Source organism: Biomphalaria glabrata, chromosome 1, assembly GCF_947242115.1.
Source record: "Biomphalaria glabrata chromosome 1, xgBioGlab47.1, whole genome shotgun sequence".
NCBI lineage: Eukaryota > Metazoa > Mollusca > Gastropoda > Planorbidae > Biomphalaria > Biomphalaria glabrata.
Genome location: NC_074711.1, coordinates 68916198 through 68942134, shown reverse-complemented (window position 1 = coordinate 68942134; position 25937 = coordinate 68916198). Strand labels below are relative to the sequence as shown.

Below are 25937 nucleotides of genomic sequence, written 5' to 3'. Positions count from 1 at the left end.
ACACACTACACTACACTACACACACTACACTACACACACTACACACACTACACACACTACACTACACTACACACACTACACACACTACACTACACTACACTACACACACTACACTACACTACACTACACACACTACACACACTACACTACACTACACTACACACACTACACTACACACACTACACTACACACACTACACTACACACACTACACACACTACACTACACACACTACACTACACTACACTACACTACACACACTACACTACACACACTACACTACACTACACTACACTACACTACACTACACTACACTACACTACACACACTACACTACACACACTACACTACACTACACTACACACACTACACTACACACACTACACTACACTACACTACACTACACTACACACACTACACTACACACACTACACTACACTACACACACTACACTACACTACACTACACTACACACACTACACTACACTACACTACACTACACAACAATACACTACACTACACACACTACACTACACTACACTACACAACATTACACTACACTACACTACACTACACACACTACACTACACTACACTACACACACTACACACACTACACTACACACACTACACTACACTACACTACACAACATTACACTACACTACACTACACTACACACACTATACTACACTACACTACACACACTACACTACACTACACTACACTACACACACTACACTACACTACACTACACTACACACACTACACTACACTACACTACACTACACTACACACACTACACTACACACACTACACTACACTACACTACACACACTACACTACACACACTACACTACACTACACTACACAACACACACTACATTACATTACACACCATACCACACTACACTACACAGACTACACTACACTACACTACACACACTTTACTACACTAAACTACACTGCACACACTACACTACACTACACTACACACACTACACTACACTACACTACACACACTACACTACACTACACTACACACACTACACTACACTACACTAGACTACACACACTACACTACACTACACTACACTACACACACTACACTACACACACTACACTACACTACACTACACTACACTACACACACTACACTACACTACACTACACTACACACACTACACTACACTACACTACACACACTACACTACACTACACTACACACACTACACTACACTACACTACACTACACACACTACACTACACTACACTACACACACTACACTACACTACACTACACACACTACACACACTACACTACACTACACTACACACACTACACTACACTACACACACTACACTACACTACACTACACACACTACACTACACACACTACACTACACACACTACACTACACTACACTACACACACTACACTACACACACTACACTACACTACACTACACACACTACACTAGACACACTACACTACACACACTACACTACACTACACTACACACACTACACACACTACACTACACTACACTACACACACTACACTACACACACTACACTACACACACTACACTACACTACACTACACACACTACACTACACACACTACACTACACTACACTACACACACTACACTAGACACACTACACTACACACACTACACTACACTACACTACACACACTACACTACACACACTACACTACACTACACTACACAACATTACACTACACTACACTACACTACACACACTACACTACACTACACTACACACACTACACACACTACACTACACACACTACACTACACTACACTACACAACATTACACTACACTACACTACACTACACACACTATACTACACTACACTACACACACTACACTACACTACACTACACTACACACACTACACTACACTACACTACACTACACTACACACACTACACTACACTACACTACACTACACACACTACACTACACACACTACACTACACTACACTACACTACACACACTACACTACACACACTACACTACACTACACTACACAACACACACTACATTACATTACACACCATACCACACTACACTACACAGACTACACTACACTACACTACACACACTACACTACACTAAACTACACTGCACACACTACACTACACTACACTACACACACTACACTACACTACACTACACACACTACACTACACTACACTACACACACTACACTACACTACACTAGACTACACACACTACACTACACTACACTACACACACTACACTACACTACACTACACACACTACACTACACTACACTAGACTACACACACTACACTACACTACACTACACTACACACACTACACTACACACACTACACTACACTACACTACACTACACTACACACACTACACTACACTACACTACACTACACACACTACACTACACTACACTACACACACTACACTACACTACACTACACACACTACACTACACTACACACACTACACAACACACACTACACTACACTACACACACTACACTACACTACACTACACACACTACACTACACTACACTACACTACACACACTACACTACACACACTACACTACACACACTACACTACACTACACACACTACACTACACACACTACACTACACTACACTAAACACAACACTACACACACTACACTACACTACACACACTACACTACACTACACTACACACACTACACTACACACACTACACTACACACACTACACTACACTACACTACACACACTACACTACACACACTACACTACACTACACACACTACACTACACTACACACACTACACACACTACACTACACTACACACACTACACTACACTACACACACTACACTACACACACTACACTACACTACACACACTACACACACTACACTACACTACACTACACTACACACACTACACACACTACACTACACTACACACACTACACTACACTACACTACACACACTACACTACACACACTACACTACACTACACTACACACACTACACTACACACACTACACTACACTACACTACACACACTACACTACACTACACTACACTACACACACTACACTACACTACACTACACAACACACACTACACTACATTACACACACTACACTACATTACACACACTACACTACACTACACACACTACACTTCAGTACACTACACTACATTACACTACACAACATTACACTACACTACACTACACTACACACACTACACTACACTACACTACACACACTACACTACACTACACACACTACACACACTACACTACACTACACTACACACACTACACTACACTACACACACTACACTACACTACACTACACTACACACACTACACTACACACACTACACTACACACACTACACTACACTACACACACTACACTACACACACTACACTACACTACACTAAACACAACACTACACACACTACACTACACTACACACACTACACTACACTACACTACACACACTACACACACTACACTAAACACACTACACTACACACACTACACTACACTACACTACACACACTACACTACACACACTACACTACACTACACACACTACACTACACTACACACACTACACACACTACACTACACTACACACACTACACTACACTACACACACTACACTACACACACTACACTACACTACACACACTACACACACTACACTACACTACACTACACTACACACACTACACACACTACACTACACTACACACACTACACTACACTACACTACACACACTACACTACACACACTACACTACACTACACTACACACACTACACTACACACACTACACTACATTACACTACACAACATTACACTACACACACTACACAACACACACTACATTACACTACATTACACTACACTACATTACACACACTACACTACACTACATAACACTACGCTACATTACACTACACTACATTACACACACTACACTACACACACTACACTACACACACTACAATTCATTTGAATACGGTATGAAGAATTTTTGTGTCCAGCAAGGTAGATAGATTTATAAACTTATTTTCTTATTAAAAAAATAATCGTTACATGATATTTAGCGATTAATATTAAATGAAAGAAGTAAATTATTAAACACATTTTAGAGACTGCTAACCTATCACTGGTATTTACTTATATTTAAATGTTCATACACATTGCTATTTAGAACGCTTTGTCATTAATGCAGTCCGATGCAAATGGTTTGAAAGCAATTTTAAAACCAAAAAATTCGATAGATTATTTAAGTCAGAAAAACCTCAAGGGGAATCCGGCGGCTAGACTGACACGGAATATTTGATGCCTTTATGCCAACTCTATGAGAAATATCCACCACAATGCATTATTTGACCCTTTCGGATCTGTCATAATTAGATTACATTGATGTAATTTTCAAAGCCTTAATTCTTTCATTAATATAAAAGTAGACTTGTTTAGAAATTTACTGTGGGCCATAAAAGAACATCTCAAATAATTTCAAATAACTTTTGTTAGATTTTTGACTTTCATTTCCAATGTCTCCAAAAACATTCGACATTTCTTCAAAAAGGTTTTTAAATAGTTTCATAACAATATCTCCTCGTTCACCAGAAACTTCTGAGAATGTTTAACCAAATAGAAACTGTTTATGTACTAGTTCAAAGTTTATATTCTATGTTTACTTAACTATTGAAACTAGGTCATCGTCATTGCAGAGGCGTCTAAACATTTTCGGCCCAAGAGAGACATATATAGGCCTAATAGACACAGAAAACAGACATATAAAAAAGACTATAAAACAGATATATAAAACAACTATAAAAGAGACAATAAAACAGACATATAAAATAAACATATAAAACAGACACATAAAATAGACATATCACTGGCCACATCAGCACCAAAAAAAGAAAAAAAATTAAAGTACAATAAAAATAAATAGCTTTATAAACAGAACTTAGATTAAGTGCAACTGTAACAATTATATTGAATCAATTATATAATTGAATTTTATAGACCTTAGACTAGCAATAATAAATTTGTGAGATTCGGAAATATTTTTATTAATTGTTTTTGCTTAGAGCAACTTTCATGCTTATAATATTATGGTCCAATTACTTTTGTGAACCAGCTTGGGAGGGGTATTTGGGAGAGGGTTTCAAAAGAAATAAAAAAAAAAGTAGCTTTAGTGTGAATTCAAGCTGGAGGTGTCAGCTCCCCGTGCAGTGGCGTAGCTATGGCTTTTGTGGTCCGGGGGGCTTGACCTCTTTAGTTGCTCTTGCATTTTGACATTCGACATCATGACAGGAGATAATAGCGTAATATTTAATGTAAAAACAAATTTGTGGGGCCCCCATCGAGTGGGGGCCTTCCATCAAGTGCGGGCCCTCCATCAAGTGGGGGCCCGTGGGGATTTTCATATTTGTCCACCCTCCACCACCCTAGGTATGCTATGTCTCCGTGGTGGAAGTCCGACATGCTATTCACTGAACTATCTAAGTACTTATAAAAATAGAAGGTTTTCAAGTTATCTATTGTTAGTTTTGTACCAACTACCCAATTCTCTAGCAGGCGTATCTCCTGTTACCTTAGTTCTGTCTCTATAGAAAACAAAAATACATTTATTACGACTAATTGATCATATAATTCGTCAATATTTCGATTAATTTATGTGTTGTCAACGACAATGAATAATTGTAAACTGTTAAGTTTTTAACCTTGATTCGAGAATAGGAAATGGGAGAAATAACATGTACCACCCAGACAGACTGACAGACGAAGTGAGTTAACATAAACTTTATATGGAATGAAACTAACTCTCTGAGGTCACATTACGGTCCGCAGGCCGCAGTTCGAGCATCACAGTTTTTATGTTTCATGCTTGAGTTGCCAACTTTCTCAACACCCCAATCAGCTAATCGCTGGTGCAGGTTGTTAAATGAAAGTTAGACAATGAATATAAGAAATTCAGATTGAAAATAGAGTTGTGTTCTAGTTACTGTCACGGAGCATGTGAGAATGACCCTCGGACATATATATCAATGATTGTGGTGAAGGGCTTGAATTCCATCGTTTAATTCTAGGGGCAGTTCAATGTTATGCAGTCCCACGCTCACATGCTGTTCAACATGCACCCTGCGTGCCAAAAAATAAGAACAGGAAAAAATATATTAAATATATATGAATCATTTAATAAAAAATAAATAGAAAGGGTAGCGGGTTTACAAAGGGATATAACATCAACATGAAATGTGTATATATGGATATAACATCAACATGAAATGTGTATATATGGATATAACATCAACATGAAATATGTATATATGGATATAACATCAACATGAAATGTGTATAGATGGATATAACATCAACATGAAATGTGTATATATGGATATAACATCAACATGAAATATGTATATATGGATATAACATCAACATGAAATGTGTATATATGGATATAACATCAACATGAAATGTGTATATATGGATATAACATCAACATGAAATGTGTATATATGGATATAACATCAACATGAAATGTGTATATATGGATATAACATCAACATGAAATGTGTATATATTGATATAACATCAACATGAAATGTGTATATATTACAGATGGGCTGTGGTGGTCGATTGCGTGCTACCCAGTGGAGAAACGTTTGGTATCGATACAGGTAGAAACTTCTTTTAGTGGTTACGTTGCAATGACAGACGGTGAGTGGACTTCGGCTCAGGTGGTAATGTTATGGAGTGTGTGTGTTTCTATGGTGACGGTAGGAAGAGGTTAGCTATGCAATGTGAATGATAAGCGGCATTGTCGTCGGTTGTCTTGTGTAGGACAGACGACTCCAGATGGCCAGAGTGAAAAGACGAGTTTTTGTAGTGAGTTAGGTTTTGTTAGGATACCATTTTATATTATGACTAAAGTCTACTACATTTATTTCATTTTATTTCAAGTTAAATTTGTCTGTATTGTAATAAACGTTCGATCTAGCTCCATAGATAACTTCACAAAGAAGTTACTCAAAATATTTCAAGTTGTTTAGTTAAGATATAATACATCTACAGAAGATTGGTAGTAGCTTCAGGTCTAGAAGAGTTCAAACCTGTCTTCTTATCTGAAACGACTTTTTACACAGCTTATATATCAATTCACTATATCTGTCTGTCTGTCTGTTTGGTACAAGTGTTGTACTCTTTATTTCTCCCTCCAAATTTGAATCAAGTTTAAACTTTAAACAATTATTTGTTATACTTAACTTAAACATGAATCAAACAGAAAATTAGTCGATTAAGTTATTAATTATTAGAAATAAAATATTTTGTTTGGTATAAAAAAAGGGAAATTTATAGATGTGGCTGTATATGTGGAGTTATTCCCCTCATTACGGTTTGTGCACGTTTTGTCTCCCACTTTCCATCCTCGGATCAAATTGAAATTTTGAATAATTTATTCATAGTCGATGACAATACATGAATGATAAAAAATTAATTAGTTAATCAGTTAGGTGATTATTTAAGTTTTATTAAGAAGAAAGGGAGCTTATTTGTGCAGTACTGAGATATACAGACGTTAATTCAAAAGAGAAAATAATTACGTCCTAGGCATCAATGTGTGAATCTAGTCATGTTCATCAGTGACTTAAAATCTGCTAAGTCGCTGGTTTTCCTGGTTGATTTTTTGACGGTTCTTCTCCTTAGATAAGCTTTGTTTAAGAAAAAAAACAACTTTTGTTTGTTTTGCTGTTTTTTTTTTAAAGAGTTTGCACTTAGTGAAACTTGACATGGGAGTAGATCTTCTCTTACCAACCATTCAGTTCACATTCCTGCCACAATCCCCAACACAACAGGGCCAGAGTTCTAGCTCATGTTTTTGTTGGGTGTTTTTTTGTGAAGAAAAATGGAGGGAAGAGGGTAAACCTTTTTTTGTTTTGTTATTAAAGTGTAGAAAAAAACCTAGACGAATCTCGTGAGCACAGACTGTCTTACACAGATCTAGGTTTTTCTTTTTAGTACATTATGGGTGGATATATTAAATATTTTTTTCAGAGAGGAAGAATTAAAAAGGACAGATGGCAAAAAAAAAACTAATCTCTGTTTTGTGTTCTAGTCTACTGCCAATGACTGTCATCCATATGTATGCTGTAAATTACACCTAGTTATTGTTGTTGAAGTTAATAAAAATCTTATCTGACAGCCGTTAAGTGAGAGCAATTAACATACAAACAAGTTTTTCTTTTAAAATAGACACTTATTTTTTTATGAAACTGATTATTCTATGTAAGAGCGATTACTTTGAACTTAATAACTATTTAATGATATCAATAAAAAAAACAACAAGTATAATAAAAAAAAATATGCTTACAAATAGACAATTTCTCCTTTAAGACTAAGACTATGAAGCTGCTTTATTGATCCTTATAGAAATTTGTTGTGATTACAAGGACTCTTTTCTTATATACAGACAACACAACAGAAACATACACATAAATAGAACAGCTGACTAACCTCTGCAAGAGTGATTATTTTGCTGTTCATAGCTAATGATTGATAAATAGATAAAAAAAAAATGGTATCAGGACCTTATTCTCCCCACTCCCCCCACCCCCTAGCCATTCGAATATATATATATATATATATATATATATATATATATATGTGTGTACGTTTGTATATATATGTATGTGTGTTGAGGGGGAATTATTCTGTGATATTATAAAGTTAGATAAAGTGTATATAGTTGATTTTTTCCCCCATAAAGTGTTTCTGTTTATCTTATTGTGTATGTAAGTGTACGCCTTGACTAAACTCAACAGACCTCATCCTTCCTATCTCCAGGCTTCATAATTAGATTCATTTTGGATTGGGTGAGGGAGCAGTGTCAGAAGTCTCTGCGGGATTACTCGTCCTGACATCTTACAGCTTTGAGCGATAGCATCTGCGTATATGTGCGTGTGTGTGTGTTTGTGTGTGCCCGTGAGCGAGTGTGTCACTGAGCACTAGTGTGGCTTATGTGGCAACATGTGTGAGTAACAAATCTGACATCAGCAGGTAGGGCGATTAGGTCAGGGTCCGCTACTCTCTCGACCGAGCAAAACATCTTGGATCACAGTTCCTAAAATCAGCGGTATATAAAATCTCACCAAAATGCAATTTGCAAGTATCAAGCAAGGAAGAGTTTATATATATAGATCCTACCCTCAAATGGACCCAAAATATTATTTGAAAGTAAACAATAAACAAGATAACTTATTAACCACAGCTAAGCATGACACTCCGAGAAGGAACATCTGTCTGTCTGGTAAAAAGTTTGAACATGTTTCTTCTCCCATTTCCCATTCTCGGATCAAAAACTTTTCATAATTGTTTATTGAACCTGACTAGACATGGATTAATCAGAAAAATTAACCAATTAGTTAATTAATTGTTGGTGATTAATTATTTTGTTTGATATTGAAATAAATTAATGAGAGATGTGTATGTATATATGGATATTTTCGTTTTGACACATTTTTTCTCTCCCACTTCCCATTCTCGGGTCAAGTTGAAATTTTGTGTAATTATTCATACTCGATGACAATACAGGAATCAATTAAAAAACAACAATTAGTTAATCATTTAGTACTACTTAATTAATTAATTATGTTTTATATAGCAGAAAGGGGGCTAAACCTTTCAATTTTCAATAAATTGCAGTAGTTAGCGGTTATTTCCTTTTGATAAACTTTCAATTTCTTGTTACAAAGCTTATATAAGCTCACTCTGTCTGTCTGGTAAAACGTTAGAAAATGTTATTTCTTCCACACCCAATCTCGGATCAAGCTGAAATTTCGCACACACTTATTTCATTTACCTGACAAAAATATTTCTAATCGCAAAGATTTATTGTTGTTGGTCTAGACTCTAGATCTATTTCAACCTTCCACGAATGATCAGTGGCGTAACTAGTTATGTGCGAGTGGTGCGGGCCGCACGGGGCATCAATTGGTGAGAGGCATCAAACTAAGGATACATTTTCTCAATAAAATCAACGCATTGTACATACATGAACAAAGACAAGCTACTGAATTTGAAATGTTGACTAGAAATTAATTTACTTTGCTACTTTTGTAAATCTTCTATATTCTTTCTTAAATTAAACGTAAGCTGTTCACCAGGTTGAATCAAGTTGACTAGATTTGTTTAAATCTCTGAAGGCAAAGCACTTTTACACGACCACTTTCTTCTGGTGCACATTTTGTTACTCCATTGTTCAAGACGCTGGTTTGATCTAGATCTAGCTAGAACTTAGAAATAAATTCCTTAGACTCTAAAATAGCAGAATCTGGCACTTAATGGGCATCGCGAACAAGTTGAAGAAGAATAAATAAGACAAAATCTAGGTCGTTTCTAGGGGGTTACTACTATCCAAGTACGACCCAATCCTGAGAGAACATGTATTTTGAACTAAGCTTAGTTCCAGACCAAGCACGTATATGTCTTCACAAAAGGAACCTATTGTAATATTGGGTGATAATGAGACAAATATTTTTTCGATTTTGTTCACCAGACATCACAAAACTGGATCAATGTTTTCAAATGTCGCGGTTACGTTGTCATGGATACTGACGGGGTACAAATTCTGTAGTCTTTCATTGACATCATTTTAATTCATTACCTGCTCGAACCATTCTCTGAGTTTGGCTGGAATTTGGGCTGAAGATAAATCTATTCAGTAACATTTTTCGATACACTCGACCGTTTACACACTTTTTGTATCGACTTCAGCACACCGCTAGGATGTCCTCAACAAAATAACTGAAACTAGCCTGGAGCGCTTGGTTAAAACACGCTGGAGCGCCAGAGTGGAGAAGTCGTTAAGATAGCCATGGATTCCTTTTCAAAAATTATAGAAGAGACATTGACTAGAACAGATGAAAACTCATCTACTAGGTCAGAAGCAGGCGGATTGTTAGTTGCTATGCAGTCTTCATTTTTCATCTACCTTGGGTTTTCGGCCCCTACATTTTTTTTAGGAGGGGAGGCATGACGAGGAACTACCGCACTGGGCATCATATACCCTAGCTACACCACTGCGAATGATCCAAACTAATTGATACAATTACACTCCATATAAGCTTTGTTGTTTTTTTTTAAATATATACAAAAATGTTTTTCTTGCTTTTGATTTGTTTTTGTAGATACAGGCCCTAGCAATGGTACAGAGAGTATCATTCTTATCTGCACGCGCACACCTTGTTAGCTTGTTGACTTCACATGCTGAATATTGTAGGCTACGTTCCGTTAGTTTCACGCGCTTCTTACAGCATTGTTTTTTTTTTTTTGGATAGTCAGTTTCCTCCCTTACCTACCTGGGCTGGTGAATGTTTTACACATGTCGGAAAAATTAGCCAGTCTCTAATCACAAAGGCTATGAGCCAGTCTCTAATCACAACGGCTATGAGCCAGTCTCTAATCACAATTGCTATGAGCCAGTCTCTAATCACAACGGCTATGAGCCAGTCTCTAATCACAAAGGCTATGAGCCAGTCTCTAATCACAAAGGCTATGAGCCAGTCTCTAATCACAATGGCTATGAGCCAGTCTCTAATCACAACGGCTATGAGCCAGTCTCTAATCACAATTGCTATGAGCCAGTCTCTAATCACAACGGCTATGAGCCAGTCTCTAATCACAAAGGCTATGAGCCAGTCTCTAATCACAACGGCTATGATAGTTTTTAAGGATGCACACTAAGGAAAACAATTGATTATAAAAATTAAAACTAATTCTTTCTGTCTTCCATCCAGTATTTGGATTCTTCTTACTCCTTCACTCCCTCTCTCTCACTATCTCTTGTGTTCTCTCTCCAGAACATAATCTCTCTAAAAGTATCTCTTCTCTTTCTCCCACTCTTTCAATCGTATTTCAATCATTATTTCAATCAATATTTCACTATTAATCTTTTAATCAATCTTTCATTATCAATCTTTCACTTTCAATCTTTCAATCAATCTTTCACTATCAATCTTTCACTATCAATCTTTCACTATCAATCTTTCAATCAATCTTTCACCATCAATCTTTCAATCAATCTTTCACTATCAATCTCTAAGACTCTACATTCTCTCCCCCCCCCCCTTCTCTCTCTATTTTTCTTGCTCCACCGTTCCCTAACTCTCTTTTTTTTCTCCTGTTTATACAAACTCTCATTCTCTTTTCTTTGTTGTCTCTCCCATTACTCTCTATCACATACACCCCCCCCACAAACACTCTTAAACGTTCTTTTTTTGTCTATTTCTATTTCAAGTTTCTTGCTCTATCACTATATATATCTCTCTGTCTGTCTCTTTGTCTTTGTGACTTTATCTGTCTGTCTGTCTGTCTGTCTGTGTGATGCATGCTTGCTCTACCACTATATGTCTCGCTGTCTATCTATCTCTCTGTCTTTGTGACTTTATCTGTTTGTCTGTCTGTCTCTGTAATGCATGCTTGCTCTATCCTCTTACTCTTTTTCTTCACATAAAACAAAATTCATTTCACGTTTCTCGAGGCGATCATTTTCTGTGCATGTCAAACTTTATGTTTCCACTGCTGTCCCATTCTAAACCTGTCAAACTTTATGTTACCTCTGCCACCCCATTCTTAACCTGTCAAACTTTATGTTTCCTCTGCCACCCCATTCTTAACCTGTCAAACTTTATGTTTCCACTGCTGCCCCATTCTAAACCTGTCAAACTTTATGTTTTCTCTGCCACCCCATTCTTAACCTGTCAAACTTTATGTTTTCTCTGCCACCCCATTCTTAACCTGTCAAACTTTATGTTTCCACTGCTGCCCCATTCTTAACCTGTCAAACTTTATGTTTCCACTGCTGCCCCATTCTTAACCTGTCAAACTTTATGTTTTCTCTGCCATCCCATTCTTAACCTGTCAAACTTTAAGTTTCCACTGCTACCCCATTCTTAACCTGTCAAACTTTATGTTTCCACTGCTGCCCCATTCTTAACTTGTCAAACTTTATGTTTCCACTGCTCCCCCATTCTTAACCTGTCAAACTTTATGTTTCCACTGCTGCCCCATTCTTAACCTGTCAAACTTTATGTTTCCACTGCTGCCCCATTCTTAACCTGTCAAACTTTATGTTTCCACTGCTGCCCCATTCTTAACCTGTCAATCTTTTCTTTATTGAAGGCGTCGTTTTAAAAACGTACAGTCACTATTCATTGTTTATCTACCTGGACAAAATATTCTTTCAATGTAGTATTTGTTCATTATTAAAAGTCATTTGTTATCTATCATATATTGTTTCTTAATTTGTTGAAAGATATATCATCATCAGCATCTGTCCCTTGACCTTCGTCGTAGGGGTTGCTGGGACAGTTCGCGTAACTAAATCCTTCCACTTTTCCCGGTCAGCAGCTGTTCTTAGCCGGATATCAAATCTTTGACGTTATCTAGCCAGATATTCATCGGACGACCCTTTCTTCGTGCTTCCTCTACTGTACCTTGAAGAAGTGAACCATGTCTTACAATAGGACCCAACCAGCTCATCTCTTAACAGTAGTAAGATGTCTTTCTTTCTTTTGTCAGCTAGAGTATAATAGTATAGTTGCCATATATTAAAGCGACAAGTTTCCAATATTTACAGATATACAAAATGGATATTACTAATACTCAGTAATAACAACAATACACTCTTTTAGTTCCCGTGAGTCCCAAAGAATGGAACACTTGGCTTTAATGGTAAACAAACATTTCTAATTAACTCAATAATTAATGAAGGGATCTTTAAAGTTTTCAACAAATGTTTTGAACGCAGAATACGGTAATGCAAGAGTCCACTATATTCCTCTATCCCTAACATTCTTGTGTGATATTATTTTTTATATGACGAAAGTGTGAGTTAATAATATGGATTACAGATGATAAAGTTGACTAAAGAAATTATTTTATTCTTATGTTGAAAGTTATTTGTTTCAATCTGTAGGTATGTCGGTACTATTTTCAGCTGAAACAAACATTCCTTTTTTAGTACTTTCGGGTTTTGTTAATTTTTCTGTAAACTGTTTTATAATTTCTTCTGAACAATTAAAATTGAAGTTGCTCCCCTTATTATTATTATTAAATTGAGTTTCATTAGATTAGTGCACTTGTTTTCTCTTATTATATAAGACACAATTTTTACTTTCAATGCATTTACCAGAGAAGGAGGCGGAACTGGTCTCATTGAAGCTGATAACTATATCTTCACTGGCTAGTTATAGGACACCTCATCACTTTAGGTTTCGTATAGCTTCAGCAGGTGGTAGTTGTTTGTTAATAAGCAATCACAGAATGTATTATACACAGTACAGTACTGACAATATTATGCCCAAGAAATGTCTATTTCATAGTACAGAGGGTCTACTGACAACAATAGGCCCAAGAAATGTCTATTTCATAGTAAAGAGGGTCTACTGACAACAATAGGCCCAAGAAATGTCTATTTCATAGTACAGATGGTCTACTGACAGCAATAGGCCCAATAAATGTCTATTTCATAGTACAGAGGGTCTTCTGACAACGATAGGCCCAAGAAATTTCTATTTCATAGTACAGAGGGTCTTCTGACAACGATAGGCCCAAGAAATGTCTATTTCATAGTACAGAGGGTCTACTGACAACAATAGGCCCAAGAAATGTCTATTTCATAGTACATATGGTCTTCTGACAACGATAGGCCCAAGAAATGTCTATTTCATAGTACAGTGGGTCTACTGACAACAATAGGCCCAAGAAATGTCTATTTCATAGTACAGAGGGTCTTCTGACAACGATAGGCCCAAGAAATGTCTATTTCATAGTAAAGAGGGTCTACTGACATCAATAGGCCCAAGAAATGTCTATTTCATAGTACAGATGGTCTAATGACAGCAATATGCCCAAAAAATGTCTATTTCATAGTACAGAGGATCTACTGACAACGATAGGCTCAAGAAATGTCTATTTCATAGTACAGAGGGTCTTCTGACAACGATAGGCCCAAGAAATGTCTATTTCATAGTACAGAGGGTCTACTGACAATAATAGGCCCAAGAAATGTCTATTTGATAGTACAGAGGGTCTACTGACAATAATAGGCCCAAGAAATGTCTTTTTCATAGTACAGAGGGTCTACTGACAACACTAGGCCCAAGAAATGTCTATTTGATAGTACAGAGGGTCTACTGACAATAATAGGCCCAAGAAATGTCAATTTCATAGTAATGTGAGGCGAGTTTTCCCACCTGACAAAAATTCTGGTCTTGTTGGACATTTTTGTGATGTTAAAATAATTTCATTGATAACTTTTTTGGCCATTTTCTCTTTTTCTTTGTTTTTGCGAACATCATCATGTCATTATGACAAATGTAAATTACCGCGAGGAAATGTGTACGAATGTTGCAAGTGGATTAAATGCAACAAATATGTGTCTCGTTTTCAAAAGGACACCAGGTTCGGAACAAGTTGAGAAAAGATTTTCATAAATTGAAATTATTTCGACGTAACAAATGTACGTTTTGAACTTAAATCTTGTCATTCATTTGACTTATTTTGAAAGGTAATCAGAGATTTTAAGCACCTTCTCTTGTAGCATTGGTACAGCATGCTTGGATTGGAAGCGAGGCCAAAGGGCGAACACACTGAGAAAATCCCCCCATGTTCCTTCTCAGTACCATATAAGTCGTGCAGGTGTCCGCCATAAAAAAGGTCTCCGCTAGTGCAATGGATTCAGTCCTTACTTAGGAACTCCAACAGGTGCTTTTTTTTTTGTTCCCCTATTGGGTTAATTGTTTCCTCTAACGACCTCTTCCACCCGAACGTCACGGTGAGGCTGAGGCATTGCTCGGGATGAACGTCCTTCAAGTTCGGGCAGACAGACAAACACAAATGTATCTACACACAAACACACACACACTAGACAAAATTCAGATTACAGCAAAAAAAAAAACAAAAACCCAACAACTTCTCATTCTTTTTGTAGTTGTTTTGAATAGAGAACATTTATTGCGATAAACAATTTTGAGCGTTCACATTAAGATTCTGTTTTGTTTTTTATTAAAGCCAGATTTATTGCTCTTTTTTTTTGTCCAAATATCCTTGCTTACGTTTTTAGTTTATATTTTATAGAGTGGCCTATGCACGTTGGCTAGGTAAATACGCTTATCAGGTGGAGAGATATAACAAAATAATGATCCCACTTCCGCCGCGTTGGTTTACGTTGGCTGACCTGATCATTTCAGATAATACCAGACCTTTTATTTCCTGCCAGATTTCAATGACTTCCTTCTCCACACAAGACTTTAGATAAAAAAAATAAAAAAAAAAAAGAATTAAATTTTTTTTTAAATGACAAGATTTGGTTAATTTTGTGTGTGTGTGAGAGGCATGAATTAGGTTACTGCAGTAAGGAGTCTTCTGCTTCAACGACCTGTACATAGAACATTGAACTCAAATATGACCAGGAAATCATCAAGAAATGCTACCGCGTTAAACAAGTTGGGGGAAAATCAAGGCGGTTGGTTGTTGTGCTGGCCACATGACACCCTGCTCGTTTACCGTTGGCTAAAGAAACCAGAGCTGCCCTATAGATCGCTAGGTCTGAAAAACAAATACGTAATTCTAGTTATTTGAAGTTTTATTACTTAAGAAATATTACGCCTACAACGGTTTAGTTGTCTACCAGCAGTTTGGTGCTACATGTCAACGACCGGTAACAACAGTTGTACGACAAGAATTAAAACTTGAAGGCTCAAGCCTCCTCAAGCCGAAGTATTAACCACTGTGCCTACGAAGTGCTTATGAAAATAGAAGGTTTTATAGTTATCTATTGTTATTTTCGAACTTTTAAGCGACGACCTAATTCTCTGCCCAAAGTATAAAGGGGACAAATTCAACTTATACCACCACATCTGTCAAGTACGATTTCTTTCTCTTGTTCGCTACCAAAACTATATAATTACCAATAGTTAATTAACTAATGGGTTAATTTTTTTTAAATTCATTCTTGTTTTGTTAGCTACAAAAAATAATTCTGCAAAATTTCAACTTGATCCGAGATTGGGTATGGGGAAAATAACGTGTAGAAACATCACCAGACAGAGTTGATATCAGTTTTGTAAAACAACACTATAAAAACTCTACATACGCTTCAAGAGGAATCGTAAGTGTTCTATCTACGTATAGACCGTCATTACGATTAGACCTATCCGCATTCAAACTGTAAGGCTACAGTAACATTTAAGTAGCGTTATTAAAAGTGATACACTTAAGTTGACTGAAGGTTTTTTGTATAATTGTTTTAAAAGAGAAAAAGAAACCTTTCCAATTCTTATACCTAATGCTCTTCCCTTTATATTTTCTCAAAGCTGATACTTAAGGTTAAAGGGAGATACGAAACAAAAAGGTTAGGTAACCGATGTTTCTACAGAGAGAATGACACTATCATTAGGCTTGAAACTAATGCGCGCCCACCGGTCTAGAGATCTTCAGCAGGCGATCAGCCACAAGCTAAATCTGGAACAAGGGGCTCTTTATTACAATGTCCTGAAATATTTCCACGTATCTTACTGGACGTAGGGAGGTAACAAACGCACATATTGATATGGTCTTGGATCACTTCGTTCTTAATTTTTTAATGATGACATCATCGAATGTATCAAATACAAGATACATTTGTGTGTGTGTGTGTGGGGGGAGGTTGTGGAGGTGTTTAAGAACGATGCCGAATAATGACGGTCCATGATGTTCTGATAATCTAATATTATCTTGTTTCTCTTGGTTTACTTTGTGTAAATTTGTGTGATGTGTAACCTTTTCTCTTTAATGTTCATGTGGTTAAAGGGTTACATACATAGACTGGATGTGCTGATGATAATGTAATAATTTAACATTCTTCATCACCCCTCCCCTGCTGCCTATTCTTTGTAATGTGCTAGCTAGCCAAATATCTTTCATTCAATTTACCTGCATGAATCCATTATTTTAGTCTGTTAGATAAAACTGTCCAATATAAATTATTGTTATCCATCAAGGCCTATTCATTTTCATTTTCGTAATTTAAAACACACACAAAATATATTTAAAAACAAAAACACATTTTCTTTCTTTGAATTGTCTAGCCCGGAGAATGTCCCAGTGACTACAGTGTTAGAAAATGAAAGTAGTGAATCACGTTAATTGCTGGTTCCATCAACTCACTTCCAGACTTTCGTATCCGCAAAGGGGGCGCGGTGGCTGAGCGGTACAGCGCTTGGCTTCCGTACCAGGTTCCGGGGTTCGAATCCTGGTGATGACTGGGATTTTTAATTTTGGGATCTTTGGGCGCCTCTGAGTCCACCCATCTCTAATAGGTACCTGACATTATATTTGGGGAAAAGTAAAGGCGGTTGGTCGTTGTGCTGGCCACATGACACCCTCGTTAAGCGTAGGCCACAGAAACAGGTGACCTTTACATCATCTGCCCTATAGACCACAAGGTCTGAAAGGGCAACTTTTTCTTTTTTTCAAATAAAATCTAATTTAGTGATCATAAAAAAATGGTTGATTTATTGATCGACGTAACTGAGTAATTTAGTGCTAGATGTGTTCTTGATATGTATTGAGGGCATAGTCTCTCTCTCACAGACACCCACTAAATAGTCTTTCTGTAAAGTGATAAAAGGTCTTAAAATAGTTGAAATAAAAACAATAAAGATATAACTAGAAACCGCATTTACACAGCATGCATATCAAACTCTTAAGTAATGACACTACAGATAGAAGACAACCAGGATTTTTTTGACAGTACGCACCGGCACGGCGTACCGGCACCTTTTTCAATGTGGGTAAAAAGTATTACTTTTCTTGTATTTTAACGTTTAATATTAATTAATTAGTAGTTAAAAGTTAGACAACCCATCACTGAGTACCGGCACCTATTTGTTTTTTTTTTACAAAAAAATATGAAACCTAAGATATAGCTGGGAATTTTTCACCTTTCTAAAGTGTCACATAGACAAATAGAAAAAAAAAAGCACAACATGACCTAGTTTTGACCAGGTCTTCTTAACTTTCCCTAGCATTTCACATTGTACAGAAATAAAATATTTTTCTCTTTTTTGTGTGTTTAAAGTCAGCACTGCTCAAAACAGCTGATACATCAATCAAACATCGTTACAACTTTCCTTTTTTTTGGTCGCTTCCAGGCATTCTCCGGTTACTTCCCGCGTACAGCTTCTTCCTCTGCTGGCTGTCTACTTCACACATCGGCCGTATGTTTGAAAAACAATCTTTTTGCCCATTAGCTTGTTGGCAAGACTTGCAGAAAGATAGAAAGGGCAACAACTTAGACAAAATCTTTGTTAGCCTCTAGTGACGTTCGATAAAACAAAGCCAAATGTTCATTGAGCCAAAAGAGTCTCTCAATACTCTATTATTGTTTCCTTTTAATCGTAAGACACCTAGCTCACTGAATAGACCATCAATTTAGTAGAGGGAGAGATTAGAATTGATTTATTTGATGACTTATTTGTCATACCTGTGTGAAAATCTTCATAGCTTTCCGCCAACAAAACGATTGTACAGAGTGTGTGTTGATAGCGATTGAGAAACAGATGTACTTAATGTTAACAATTGAAATTCTCTGAAAGTCTCCTCTGTTGAGTTGAATGACACCAGTGCTATATCGAGCACTTAGATTAAGTTCAACAATTCTTAAGAACAGTCTTTTTGTTGACGAACCCGCCCGTTCTGTTCGCTAGCAACGCGACCTTTAGAGTGTTACTTTGTTCTCTTCTCAATCGTGAACATAACCATGGGCGTAGCCAGAGGGGGGGTTGGGGGTTCAACCCCCCCCCCGAAATGAAATCCCCCTTACGGGGGGGGGGGAGGCAGACTTTAGTGACTGATTTTTTGTTTTGATTTTGTTTATTTTAGGTGAGATTTTAATACTAAACCATCACTTGCCCCAGCGCAGCCAAGGGAGTTTTGAGTTTAAAACCCCTACCAGGGGGTTTCGAGTTTAAAACCCCCTACCATGGGTTATTGAGTCAAATCCCCCTCTTCTATAAAACAAAAAAAAATGCAAACAACAATCCCCAAATTCCAAGAGCACAGTTAAGGAATATTTTGATTTTAACCCCCCCTCCAAAATTTACGATAAACCCCCTCTTCAATATGAAAAAAAAAAGCAAATTATGCACTCAAAATGTTATGAGCGTAGCCAAAACCCCCTACCAGGGTATTTTTGCATTTAAATCCCCCTCTTCTAAAAAAAAATGCAAACGACATACCCTAAATTCCAAGAGCACAATTAAGGAAGATTTTGATTTTAAAACCCCCTCCAAAATTTACGATAAACCCCCTCTTCAGTATGAAAAAAAAAAGCAAATTTTGCAACTCAAAATGTTATGAGCGTAGCTAAATGGGTTTTGACTCAGTTTTAAATTTAAACTCTCCTCCAGTGGAGTTTGAAGCTTAAAAAATACATTTTTCAATTAAAAAAAAAATCAATTTACTCTAAAATCTATGAGTGTAGTCAAAGGTGTTTTGAGTTTACCCCCCCCCCCCCCGGGCCAGCGGGATTCGAAGCTAAAAAATACAACTTCAATGTAAAAAAAAAGCAAATTACGCATTCAAAATGCTATGAGCGTTGCCAAGAGGGGTTTTGAGTTTAAATCCCCCCTTCAGAAGATTTTGATGCTAAAAAATATCTCTTCAATATAAAAAAAAGCAAATTACACACGAAAATTATTTAAGGGTAGCCAAGCCAATAGGGTTTTTTTGAGTTTAAACTCCTCTCCTCCAGATGGTTTTAAGTTTAAAATCCCCCTACAGAGCGTTTTGAGGTGGAAAACCTCTATCTTCAATATTATTCTAAATCAAACTAGTTACCAAATTCTATGATCGTAGCTTAATGGGGTTATGAATTTAAAAAACAACAACTAAGTCCTGAGATTTTTTTAGTTTAAAACCCCCAACAGATGATTTTGACGATAAAACTTTTAGATATAAAATCTAAAGCAAACTACAGTTACCTAATTCCAAGAGCGTATTCAAGAGAGTTTACATATTTCTACCAGTGGCGGGGCTCCATTAATAAAGTTCAGTGAATAATCATTTGCCGAAATTGAAAAACACTAAATGTGGCTTAACAAAGATGGCTAAGACGGATTTTAGGAGTCAGTTATAGAGATCGGGTTTAAATCAAGGAAATCCTATGCCGAACAGGGAGTCGACCCCTTAGTAAGATTGTGACAGAGCGTCGCATGAGGTTTGCGGGACATGTTCTCCGATAAAATGAATTGCGCATAGTAAAAGTGGGGATGACATCCTAGTACAACTTGGCGGTCATGGAGGTCCTTAGAGATGGTGGGAAGAGGCTTCAGATCATGGGCGTAGCCAGGGGGGGTTTGGGGTTCAACCCCCCCCCCCCGAAATGAAATCCCCCGAGGGGGGGGAACGGAATACAGTGACTGATTTTTTGTTTTCATTTTGTTTATTTTAGGTGAGATTTTAATACTAAATCATCACTTACCACAACACAGCCGAAGGGGTTTTGAGTTAAAAACCCTCTGACAGGGGGTATTGAGTTTAAAACCCCCTACCAGAGGGTTTTGAGAAAAAAAAAACTATCAGGGGGTTTTGAGATAAAAATCCCTCTACCAGGGGGTTTTGAGTTTAAAACCCCCTTCAAGGGGATTTGAGTTTAAACCCACCTACCAGGTTTTGCAGTTAAATCCCCCTATTCTATAAACAAAACTAAAAAAAATGCAAACGACAATTCCCAATTTCCAAGAAAACAGCTAAGGAAGATTTTGACTTTAAAACCGCCTCCAAAAATTACGATCAACCCCCTCTCAATATAAAAAATGCAAATTACACACTCAAAATTCTCAAAGGGGTTTTGAGTTTAACCCCCACCCCCTCCAGTTGGGGTTTGAAGCTAAAAAGTACCTCTTCAATAAAAAAAAAAAAGCAAAAACTATAAAATCTATGAGCGTAGCCAAAGGGGGGTTTGAGTTTAAATCCCCTTTCAGAGGGTTTTGATGCTAAAAAATACCTCTTCAATATAAAAAAAGCAAATTACACACTAAAATTCTTTGAGCTAATGAGGGGTTTTGAGTTTAAAACCCCCTTCTCAGATGGCTTTTTTTAAAATTGAAAACCCCTCCAGATGGTTTAAATTTAAAATTCCCCTACAGAGCGTTTTGAGTTGAAAACCTCTCTCTTCAATATTATTTTAAAGCAAACTACAGTCACCAAATTCTATGACCGTAGCTAAATGGGGTTTTGAATTTTAAAAAAAGAAAAAAACTCCAGAGATTTTTTAGTTTAAAACCAATCAGCAGATGATTTTGTCGATAAAACTTTCCTTTTCGATATAAAATCTAAAGCGAAATACAGGCATGTAAAATGATGTAATTCCAAGAGCGTAGTCATGAGAGGTTACAAATTTCTACCAGTGGCTGGGCTCCATTAATAAAGTGAGAATAGTCATCTGCCGAAATTGAAAAACACTAAATGTTGCTCAACAAAGATGGATAAGACAGATTTTAGGAGTCAGTTATAGAGATTGGGTCTAAAGCAAAGAAATCATATGCCGAACTGGGAGTCGAACCCTTAGTAAGGTTGTGACAGAGCGTCGCATGAGGATTTGTGGGACATGTTCTCCGACAAATTGAATTACGCATAATAAGAGTTGTCGAAACAGCTTGCTGGAAAATGCGCCGAACGTCGCGAGAGGGTCTAAGTGAGTAAGAATAGCACATTAGGTTTTTTGAAATAAAACTTTTTAATAGCAAGATCTTGTACTGTAGATAGTTCAGAATATGCATTTTGTTGGCTTTCAATACCAGAAATAGTGCTCGGCGGCGGGGCGTTGCGAGCTCCCCCAGACCCCCTTGCTAGCAAGGACGGGGAGTCTACAAGTTTTCCACTAATTTCAGGAAGAACCTTTTCTAGGGCACAATAAACGTCTTCCGAAAGGGTGAGAATGTAATATAATATAATTTTACTCCCGGGGGGGGGGGGGGGGATACTAACCACCCCTTCCCCCCCCCGAAAAAAAATCCTGGCTACGCCCATGCTTCTGACAATACCAGTGACAGATTTTTATGGAAACAGCTTGACGACAAATGCGCCGAACGGCGAGGGAGGGTCTAAGTCAGTAAAAATAGCACATTAGGTTTTTGAAAAAAAAACTTTTTAATAGCAGGAAAATGCACTGTAGATACCTCAGAATATGCATTTTGTTGGCATTCAATACCAAAAAATAGTGTTTGGCGGCGGGGCTGCGCCCCGCGCTGGGGGAGCTGCTAGCACTCCCCCAGACCCCCTTGCTGGCAATGTCGGGGAATCTACAATTTTTCCACTAACTCCAGGAAGAACCTATTCTAGGGCACAATAAACGTCTTCCGAAGGAATGAAGGAATGTAATAAAGATTATGTACACACACACATACATACATACAAATATTTTTTTCGCGGGGGGATGGGTGAAGAAAAAATCCCTCCCCTAAACCCCCCCCCCCTGAAAAAAATTCCTGGCGACGCCCATGAACATAACACTAATGATCTTCCACTTTCAATTGAAGAGCTTCAACGCTTGGCCTCGTTGCTGAAATGACACACACACATGCGCAGACTGTTTCTCCTTCCATTGGAGTAGCAGCTACAGAGTCTTAACAACACAAACCGTGAGTAGGAGGATTGCCAGCTGAACACGTACCACAAGTTAGTAACACAGTAACACAGTCTTTCTTTATCTAGTTTTTCAATCTTGGGCAGAGATGTCTGCATAGCAAAATGGAAATTTGTATTCACAGACATGGAAATGTGTATTTTGAGGGGCAAATGTGTATTTTACTAAATATAAAGAAATATACTCAGGAAAGACTAAACATCTATCAAGCACGAAACATATACGAAATGCATCAACCCTAAAGTTAATTCAGCATAAAGTTATGTAAGACATTTCGTGCATTTGTCAAAATATTACACTTTATGTCTTTGTCCTAGACTTTTCTAGAATATGTTAATGTTAGATTGATGCCGTTTGCAATTATTTTTTTGATCATAATGCCTCTGGTGTATTATACATTCTACATTCAAAAGAATGGAAATTTTTGTGAAATTAGACTTAAACCAGATGTAATGGTTTGCTTAGCTGTATCAGTGACATCTAATTCTATAAAGGTAGTTTTGTTTATAGGCAATTACTTTACAAGGTAGCCTATCCAGACACTGGAAATATTTTTATCACATTTTGAAAGAATTCACATTTTTTCTTTTAGGCCATTCTTTGACATTGAGATTAGTTCTAAATCTAAGTCTAGTAGGCCTACACACATGGTCATATCTAGATTTAGTCTAGAATTAGATTTAGATCTATTTCTAGAATCTAAATCTAGAATAATCTACATCAATTTAGATCTAAATCTAGATTCACGTAAATTCTATTAAAGGTGACTGACGACGTAAAATTTCTCAAGATCTAGTTCTAGATAGATCTAGTCTAGATTCTAGATGAATTAGAACTAATCAATCAATTAATTCCCAAACAGGTTGAAGACTTTATATAAACTGGCACACTGAAATGAACCCCCTTAATTTAGATCAGTAAGATCTAGATCTAGTAAACATTTCAATCATCGCGCGTCAGGGCGCGCGAAAAACAAAAGTTAACTCGTGGTAGATCTCATAAGTATGAACTTTGAAGTTGATTGAACTGAGCTGCTGAACCTATTCTGAAACAAAGATGGAGGCCTACAATAAAAGATCAACAATTAAATGACTTTTGATCGATTCCATTCTGAAATGTATCACACTATTTGAAACAAGCTAGCGTTTTTTTTTTTTACTTCAGTTTCCTGCAAACTATTTGTGGGAAGCAGGAAATTCTGATTATTATGCAAGAAAGTCTAAGCCGTTCAGCACTACAGACGTGTTTAGAGGCTCCAGATATAAAAAAAACAAGTTTATAATATGGTTTTATTTCTTTAAATAAATTGAACAAAAATCGAATCCGAATGTGGGAAGTGTTCCGTTAAGAAAAAAGAGAAACACTGTTCTAATGGACATTTTCGAAGGTTTTATAGATCTATTATTTTATATAGAAATATTTTTAGCGGCCCCCGAAAGGGGAAAAGACGCTATTAATTTTGTGTGGAATGTCTGTCCGCCCATCCGTCCGTCCATCTCATTTAGGTCTCGTAAACTGGAAAAGGTAGTGAAAATCCGACATCACAATATTTTAGATCATTCAAAGTTCTGATGAAACGGCTGAAAGCGAAAAATCTAATTTTTTAAATCACTTATGCAAGCAATTTTTTCATAAAAATACACCACATTTACAACTAATCACTAGTAACAGTTGAGGCTCTTTGTTAGGGGAGACAGCTACCTATCATATTTTGAACACATTTATGCAGACGGTTGTAGATTTTTTGTCAAAATTTTTGTTTTTATATTTGTATTGTTAAGTTATGTAAGTTCTGTTATATTAAGTACATATTTACACACAAAATATGTTTACTATTTTTTTTTAAAGAGAACAAATCCATTTAGTATGCATATAAGTCAGACATAATTTAAAACAACAATTAATAAGTAGTTTTTTCATATTATCGCTTAAAATGCTCTAGATGCCACACATGGCCATCATAAAACACCAAACCAAAGAAATTGTACGGAAATGTTTTATTCTTGAGGAATAAGAGATTGGTCCTTTAGAAGACATCAACTAGGCCAGGTTCACGTCTAACTTCACATTCACTTTTACCTATCCTTTGGTCTGCTAGACCGCTGGGGCACCACACAAGATCTATTAACCTTTTTTCTCCATTATTTTCTGTCATTTGTCTTTGATAGAATTTCATTCAGATA

At 36.9% G+C, this 25937-nt stretch overlaps 1 protein-coding gene across 3 annotated transcripts in view; it reads left to right on the top strand.

Annotated features, from left to right (window-relative positions):
* The window catches only part of LOC106067553 (carbohydrate sulfotransferase 15-like), a 72646-nt gene that overhangs the window by 11375 nt on the left and 35334 nt on the right, over positions 1-25937 (top strand). Inside the window, exon 1 of one of the 3 annotated variants that reach the window (XM_056010877.1) lies at positions 23693-23786. The exons of the other annotated variants lie outside the window; for them this stretch is intronic. The gene's annotated coding sequence lies outside the window, so the exon portion shown is untranslated. Of the gene's footprint in view, positions 1-23692; positions 23787-25937 lie in introns of those variants that run through there. 3 annotated transcript variants of the gene reach the window in all.